The 8,679-nt window shown below is 51.3% G+C and overlaps 1 long non-coding RNA gene across 2 annotated transcripts; it reads left to right on the top strand.

The window, feature by feature from the left end:
- The first annotated feature begins 2,301 nt into the window (after positions 1-2,301).
- Positions 2,302-7,730, top strand: LOC150016048 (uncharacterized). Of its 2 annotated transcripts, XR_016509767.1 has the most exons (4): positions 2,302-4,031; positions 4,273-4,368; positions 6,008-6,091; positions 7,480-7,730. It is a non-coding gene; the product is annotated as an uncharacterized LOC150016048 (long non-coding RNA). The 2 variants fall into 2 exon arrangements; XR_016509766.1 differs by lacking the exon at positions 4,273-4,368 and having other exon boundaries at positions 2,306-4,031.
- The last annotated feature ends 949 nt before the right edge of the window (positions 7,731-8,679 follow it).

The following is an 8,679-nucleotide window of genomic DNA, read 5'->3' as shown; positions in this document are numbered from 1 at the left end:
GCTTGGGGACGGGGTACTGGCTGTGTCTTACTTATGTGGGTAGGAGAGGTTGGGTTGCACTCACTTGGACTCAGGCAGTGTTTATACTCCATTTCCATGCCCTGGTCTCAACACTTTGCCCTCTTTCTCCTTCATTCTTTTGGGTTCTTTCCATCTCCTCCCTCTTCTCCTAAGCAGACAGGCTCTCCTTCCTCCTCCCCCATCCCAATCTCCTCTTTACATCCCCTCTATGTGCTGCCCCCCCCCCCCAGCCTGGCAGCCTGCCCTTTAGGAATGTTAATTAGCATTCTCGATTTAATTAATTCAGTAGCTAATTAATGATTGGGGACTAGGGGGTGAGGAGCTGGGGTGCAGGGGAGTTGGGGGCTGGAGGTAGCAGGGAGAAATAGAGGAGGCTGCAGAAGGCATCGCAGATGGCTGTGCGGTGGCTGGCACGGTGCCCACCGCCATGGATGCAAACACACGCGCACACACATACGCACACACAGAAAGGAAGGGTGATCGAGGAGTGAAATCAAAAGCAGGGAGAGAAGGGCACAGGGGCCCTGGAAACTGGGGGTGGGGAAGGCTCTAGATCTATTTGAATCTGCTCCGGAAGTGGAAGAGGAGGGAAAAAAAGCCACCACAGGCGCAGAGAGAGGAGTGCTCTCCCGATACCCCCCCACCCCCACCCCACCCCAGTCACCCCTCCTCCCTGGCATGGGATTCCTGGGCACCAGCTGAGGACAGGGTCCCTCCCTCTGCCTGCCATACACATTGGCACCGAGGACCCAGAATCAGGACAGGACATTCCCAAAGAAAAGACTTTCTCTTTTAAGTTGCTTTTAAAAATATATATGTATAAATATATTTAAAACATTGCACCCGTTTTGGTGTGAGGGTGAAGGCGAATGAAAGAAGGTGACCGGTGACTGAGCCAGGAGGAGAAAGCACAGATGGCTTGGTGGTGGTATAGTGTGGTGAGTTGTGGGAAGGAGGAGAGGGGGTCTGGTAGAGGTTGGGGGTGGGCGGAATGAGGACCCTGTTTTCCTCTTTTCGTTTTGCTGTGGATGAAGGAGGGAGAGAGAAAGAGAGAGAAAGGGGGTGGGGAGAGAAGCGAGACAGATGGCAGAGTGGAGAGGCGGCAGCCAGTGCCGGCACTGCCCAGCCTGGGCGGACCCAACTCCCCCCGCCTGCCAGCTCTCCAAATGCCACCCTTCCCCCATCCTCCCCTCTCCCCATTCCCCCAGCTTGGCACTGATCTCGGAGAGAGAGGGAGGGAGGGAGGCTGGGCAAAGAGCATCTGTTCCCTCCATGCTCCCAGCTCCATCGGCTGCCAACCTAGGGCCATCTCTACCTCCATCACCCCTCCACCCGCCTGCCCGCCTGCCTACCCACCCAATCCCAAATGGGTGCTGGATCAGGTGCCGAATCTGGTTGACTCCTTGGGAATACGAGTCACTATGCATTGCTGTGTGTCTGCCACCGCTGCCTGGCACTCATGGGGCCGTGTGTGAGTGCGTGTGTGTTTGTGTGCGCACATGTACATGTACGCATAAGCGTGTGCTGTATGTGAGCCTCCTGGGCATGGGTGGGGGTTGACACTGCGGTTGCCAACCTAGTGTCCAACCAGGAGGACAGAGGGATGGAGTAGAAGAAGGAGGGGAGAGGTTCGGGGCCTGGGAGGGCAGAAGAGGATACATGAGTTACTTCATGCTGCCTGCTTCAGGCATTGGCATTACAGCTGCTACCCTTGTGCCCGCGGAGATGGAAGGAGGCGAGTGGGGAGGGGAGCAGCAGCAGGAGCCCTGGTGCTCTGGGAGGAAGGCTTGGTACCCGGGAGCCATTGGCCTCACATCCGTCAGGCTGGTGCCTTGAGCTGGGGCAGTGGAACGGGCCCTGGGAGGTAGAGAGGAGGGGCAGGGGTATGTTGCTGATGTTGCTGTTCCTCTAGAGCTCTGCTCTAAGAAACGGGTGGACTATGAGGTAGTCCTCTTCCAGTCCGGGAAAGTAAAGTGGTGGAGAGAGTAGCCAGAGAAGTGCCAAGAAAGCCTCTATGAGCCAGCAGGAGGGACTGTGCCACCGTTCCCCAGGGAGAGCTCATTGGGGCCGGCAGTCTGGCCTTTGTCGGAGCACTGAAGGAGAGGCAAGGGTAGCCGTGTGTGAGGCGGGTAGGTGCTGGCACTGTCCAAGGAGCCTGGCACAGGCTCTGGCATTGTGAGGAATGGGGGAGCGTGTCAGTGCCTCTTGCCAATCTGGTTGAGAGGGTTGTGCTAGGAGTGAGAACAGAGGAGACAAGATTGTGTGTGTGTGTGTGTGTGTGTGTGTGTGTGTGTGTGTGTACGCATTATTTGGGAGAACACTTTTTTCTGCCAGGACCTCCTTCCCGTTCCCTCTTAGGCATGGGAAGTGGAGCAACAGACAGAGAGAGGCATGAGGACACAAAGGAGGAAGCGCGCCATTGCCAAGACCCCAAGGAAGAAGGATGGAGAGTCTGGCAGTCCTGCCTGGCCACCAGCCAATTTCCTGCTGAAGATGGCCAAATCATCCTGCCTGGTCTGTATATGTTGCTGTGGGGGATTGGTGGGGGAGGGAAGGGCTTGCTTGCCGAACTGGGATCTAGAATGGAAAGGGCACATTTCTGCGGATCCCATTTGGACTCTCCACTCTAACAAGTGAGATGGTTTGATTTCCTCCCTGGGGCCCTTCTCTCCTTCCCCTTCCTCTACTCCACCCCTCTTTCATCTCTGTTACCAGCTGGGTCCTATTGCTTGGCACCCAACCAACTAGATGCTGCCACGCTTGGCAGAGCTGCATTGGCACGTGAACAGAGTCTCAGATCCTGGCACTGCGGCAAGCCCAAAGCCGCCAAACATGCTCACGACTGCCACTTGGCGGCAGTGAGAGAGGGGGCAGCACTGCCAGGCGTTGGGTGGAGCTCTGTGCTGGGGACTGGCATCGGAGGATGCCCCATCAGCGGCGCTGAATCAGTGCTCTCCAGCCCATCCCAACTCTGCCTTCCTCCCCGTTAGACAGCTACCTCTCGCCAACCCTCACAGCCCCCAAGAAAGGGATTTAGGTGGTGCCACACTCAGTTTAAGTGGCTATTTCAACAGAAGCTGGAGCACAGAGGGAAAAGGGTGAGAGCCATGCCCAAGGTCCAGCCCAGTGCACTGTACACTCTTTGGTCATCAAGGATAGAAAAATCGTAGGAGGACGAAATGAGATCCTGGAGAGAGGCAAGCCAGCTATGTTGTCATAAAGATGGTGCCAGAAGAGATTGGAAGGGAAGTAGGAAGGAGGAGAGATCCGCAGACCTTGCTATGGGGTGCTGAGGTGGTTTGTTCCTGTGTTTCATCCAGCCCTGTGCCTGGTAATTGGCTGAACTGTGGTTGAGATGAACCAGTTCTTTCTCCCATTTTAAAAGGCCCATATTCAGTAACAGTCCTAGAAAGATCGAGAGGTGCCCTAGGACTAGAGATAGGCAGATGTTAGAAAGACAAAGGTGCCTTGGAGTTGTCCTTCCAGGAAGTCTATTCAAGGAGATTTTGTGTTTAGGAATTTTTCAGTGGAACTCCAGTTAGAGTTGGATAAATGTCCATGTCTTTGAAATCCAACCCACAAGGGAGACCATAAGTGAGTAGTGAGCCCTGGTAGAGAGAAAGGCCCCCAGGAGCAGAATCCCAGCATCTGGTGACACAGAGCAGACCTATGCCTCCCAGAGGCAGTGCCATTGGCAGCCCTACAAAACTGGACCTTTAGCCTCCGTCTGGAAGAACTTCTATCAGGTTGGGCTTTCCTTGCTTCCCGGGTAGCCAAAGACTGTAGGGCAGTGATTCAGAAGCTCTCCGGGTAGACGTGGCTCTGGGTGATGGGGGAGGCTGGGTGGCTCTGATGGGGGATGGGACCTGTCCAGAGGGAAGTAAAACCGCTGCCTATGCTGGGCTGAGCTACTTGGAGCTGGGGGAGTTCTGATTTCAGCATCTCAGGACATGGAATGAAGCTTCAGAAGAAACAAAAGGAGAAAGCAGCACGCTCAGCCGGCCAAGGGGGTGAGTGCACAATGGTTATAACTTTTCTCCTATTCAAGACCAGCCGACATCAGCAGAAGGCACAGTCAGATTTTCAAAATATTGAAGGTGGGGGAAATGTCGAGGTAATGAAGACGATCTGACTAGGCCCTGTGTGACGGCCTCTGGTGTAGCAGGGCTGGTCCCTGGGCTGGAGAGTTGGGGACAGGTCGCAGATGTAAATGGAGCTGAGTAGTTTAAATTAGTGTTTCTTAAACCCCAGGGAGCACAGAATCACTTCAGGAGTTTCTGCTTCAGTGGGTCTGATGTGGTCCAGGAATGTGCATTTTACACAAGGACTCAGGTGGCCATGACACAGGTGAATGAATCTTTGAGACACTGTTCTAAGAGATGTCCATCACCTTGTAGGACAATTGATCTAGTCTGGAGTTATCATGCCTTTGGAATCTTTCTTCTTCCTCCCCAACCATAGGCATGTCTTTATGTCATCATGCATGCAATATATGTGTTGAGGGATGTGTGGATGCATGTTTTACGTGGGGCAGCAGGAACACAAAGGGTGATTTGTGAAGTCAAATCAGGCAGATTTAACTTGTGAGAACTACGCTTCTCGTTGACAATAGTATGATGGTTGTCTGCCCTGTGCTTCTGAAACCTCACCACTAAGAACCACTCTCAGAAAGTTGCTCTCTGAGGTCCTGGCCAGATGGGTGTGGACTCTGGCTCTGTACAGGATGTGTCCTCGTTACACCTCTCTCCAGAGGCAGATCGGGGTCCGGGTTGTGGGAGTAGGTGAGCATAGTGCATGCCTAACCTACTGCCGATACTCAGCAAGTTGCAGATAATGCTGTCACTTGAGCACTGGTGCAGGTCCTTCCTGTTGAGAAGACATGATGCAGGTTTGGGCCATTGCCGAGCTCTTGCCGATTCCTTGTTTCGGTGTTTTAGCCATTGTTTGTATAAGAACGTGTGTATGGTTGATAGGAATATGAGTCAATCTTGGGTCACCTTCCCCCTCACTTCCTTTTGGGCCCACTCATAATCAGCCTCTTTCCCCACTAGCTTTTAGCCAGATAACCTCTCCATGGTTGGGGAGTCTCAAGAAACACTAGGCTCAGACGGCTGTCTGTCCTTTGTGTGGAAGACTGTCTGGGTTGTCTATGTGGAGAATGATGGGGTGGGTCCTCACACAGTTATAAGTTCTTCCCATAAAGTTAGTCTTTCCCTGGGAGGTGTTCCTGGGGATCACTTCTCATCCTTCCGAAAATTTGATGAGCTATAGTCTAGGTCTTCTACCCATGCCCTCTCCCTTGCTTTTCTTTCATCTGACCTTTTCACAGCGTATCCAAGCTATAATCCTGTAAACCCCGCTGCTGGATCTGCACCTTTTGTGTTGGAGCAAGAGCTTACTTGGTATTGGGGGCATTTCTTCCTTAATCCTCTAGAAACGTCTTCCTCCTGACTTACAAGTTTCTCACTCTTGTTTCCCACTGGTGTTTTAAGTTCCCCACCGCAACCTAGAGAGAAATGCTCCCCAGTACCTGGCCCTTCCTGTAACACAGGGTCCCAGTCCCGTTTACCCTTGTGTTACACTTAAGTTTTCCCCAACTTTCCTCCTGGTTTCTCTTCTACAATTCACACTTCAAAGGAATATAAGGTCCTTTTCCCATGGGCTAATGTTCAACATTTGGTCACCTTTTCCTGATACTGCTTATACTTCCTTGTGTATAAGCTTTTCCATGAATTGGAGGCTGTTTCTACTTGGGGGAGTGTTGGTGCTGGGCCTGGGACATGTCCCTTTGCCTGTATGCTCATGGGACCTGTGCTTGCTGGCATTTGTGTGTATCCCTGCAGCTCTCTCTCTGTGGTTTGCTTCTGTTTCGGATGGTGTGCTTGCTTGTTTTATTGGTGCAGTTAAATACACAGAGCTCTGTACTTCAGGTATAAATATCTACACAGGGGTGAATGATTGCCTAAGTGAATGTCTCTTAAAACAGATGAAGGTGGTGAAGAATTGGGGAATCAGTGATCTGGTATCAGCCCTGAAAGTGGTTAAGGAAAAAATACAAGGAATTAAGGAGGTAGGTGCTATTGTGCCTGGAATAACTGGCTTTTGTTGTTGTTGTTGTTCTTGTGCGTGCTTCTGTAAGTACACTCAAGGGGCTAGAGGGTTGGGGGAACAGGTTTCTTTTTGTGGTCCTATTGCAGACAGACTCTGCCCCACTTAAGCCACTAAGGCTTCAGATTTTCTCATATTCTTCTAGACTTTGATTTTTGTTCCTACTTGAGAATTGGGTACTGTAAGCCATTCCCACCCAGCTGCTGGTTTAGAGCCAAGACAGCCAAGATCATTTCCTGCCTTCTGGTACTGACCCTGGCAGTAAGTAGAGTGGACCAGAATCTGGATGTTTTAGGACCCACACATGTCAGAAAACCTAGTCCTTTGCCCCCAAGCCATGGAAGATCAATCTTAGGAATGAGCGATTCAGGCTCACTTTAGGGTTGCGGATTGTTCTACAAAATAGGAGTTGCTGTGTCAGGCTCTTGAGCTGGGTTTACTGCTCCACAGAAGCAACATGATTTAACCCAGGTGACTTGCAGTTCACCTCTAGCATATTCTGTGAGGGGCTGTGCTGACTCAGCCTTCTGTCCATCAGAACAGCTCAGTGCATGTCTCTGGAGCGACAGTGCTGCTGCTAAGGACTTCTGCTCTGAGAAAGGGGTTTGGGGGGTGCTTCCAACCACTGGGAGCCTGCAGTGCTGTACCATGCAGAAGTGTGTTGATTGACCTAAGTCAGCTGAGTCAGCCAGGCTCTTGTCTCCCAAGTCACAGGGCTCCTGGTAAGGACAGTTGCTCCTGGCTACTGTTGTGAATGTCCCTGGTGTCTCCAGTCAGGGTATCTGGTGTAAGAGAGTATGCTGGAGGGCCAGAGGAGAGATTCCTGGTGAAAATAATCATGGTTCTAACTAAACACCCAAGCTAAACTAGCTGTAAAGCCCTAAAATGTGTGACATCATACCTCTCATCAACCCATGCTAGGTGCTTGCCAAGGTGTTCTTTAAAATGATTTTTTTTTTCAAATTTTATACACAAGTCATATTCCCAGAAATCAGAGTGAAAAAGCTTCTTTCCTCATATACATGCTGCTAAGAAAATAGTTTTATACACAGAATCTCAACAGGAGAAAAAAGATAGGATGGAAAGGAGGGGACAAGAGAGATGTCAAGAGGTGGGGGAAGGTGGCAGTCAGAGCAAGACCATGGTAGGACGGGCTCTCTCCTCTTGCCTGCACCTGTAACTGGCATTTTTGTCATCATCAGAATAACTAACTACACCCCACCCCTGTTTGCTAGAGTTGGAGATTTTAATTTTAGAAATGAAGAGGACCAGAAGTGAGATTCACAGAACATACGGGACTAGGAACAGCCATTTTCCCTCCCCCTCTCCCCTTCCATCTTTTCTGCACAGAAGCCACTGCTTTGCTGGTAACATGTTCACAGAGTGGAGTGACAGACAGGAAAATCTAATTCCAGGGCTGGTTGAATATGTGCGCGCGTGTGAAATGGAGAATGGAAGTGGAAGACGTCTGAAGGGAGAAAGTCTGGAAGCAGATTCCCTTGAAAGAGTTCTTAGGGGCAAGGGTAGTTGGGAAAACTATCTGGGGGACTGGGAAAGCTTTGTGGGCTTTTCTTTGCTAAAATAAAACACCTGCTCCTCCACCCTATGCCACATAGCTGGGCTTTGGGGGTTGCTGCAGGTACCACCTGATGCTTACAGAGACAATGAGGACAGAGGTGGGGAGCCCTGTCCCAGCTTGTTCCTCTTCTGTTGGTTCAGAGCCACTTTGTGTTTCGGTCTTCTCCTTGCCCACCCGGCCCCTGCAGTCATCAGCTGTGGTACCCACAGGCCACACCACAGGCCCTGACTCCTCTAGGGCTGTGTCCAGTGGCTGCCGCTTACTGGAGGGGCTGGGCTGGGTTGAAGGGAATAGGAGCCTGGGCAGAGGACAAGGAAGAACACATATAGGGAACAAAGGTCCTCAAAGGCAAGGAGGTTTAAGAAGCAACCAAAAACATGAAGGGGCCACTTGAGAGGGGAAGCAGCACAGGAGTTTGTGAAGAGGTGAGTGAGAAGACATGGCGGTCAGAGGCATGAGAAAGCAACACACCCAAGGTTCAGAAACCAAACTGCCCTGTCAGCCCCTTTCCTCCTGGCACTGCCAAGGCCTTTGTGGCAGCACCGACTTTCCTCACTCACAGCTGGGAACGAGGGGATGTTACCTCTCCTGATAAACACTATTCAGGGGCAGGATGTGTCTCCCCAGGGTCCAGGCTCTTCACCTCATTCATTACCAGCTCCCCCTGGAGGCCAGGCATGACCGGGGCAAGGCTGCACCACTGTCTCCAGGATCGCCCACCCATGCAAGGACTTAAAGCCATTTGATCTTCCAAAGACGAGATGCTTTAAGAAACCCTTATAATGGGGGAAAGTGACACAAACAGGAAAAAAAAACACTTGTTTGATGGGAGTTTTCAGGGTTTTTTTTTTTTCTCTCCAGTATTTTCCAAGTTTCTCTTTAGTTCATTCCTCTGGTCTCTCCATCTCTCTCCTGTGCACATATGTGTGCTCTCTCTCTTTTTGGTTGTGTGTGTGTTTCAGGTGGGGTTT

The sequence above is a fragment of the Furipterus horrens genome, unplaced genomic scaffold (assembly GCF_987537825.1).
Source record: "Furipterus horrens unplaced genomic scaffold, mFurHor1.1.pri manual_scaffold_3, whole genome shotgun sequence".
In the NCBI taxonomy this organism is placed as follows: Eukaryota; Metazoa; Chordata; class Mammalia; order Chiroptera; family Furipteridae; genus Furipterus; species Furipterus horrens.
This window is presented reverse-complemented; position numbering and strand designations above follow the sequence as displayed.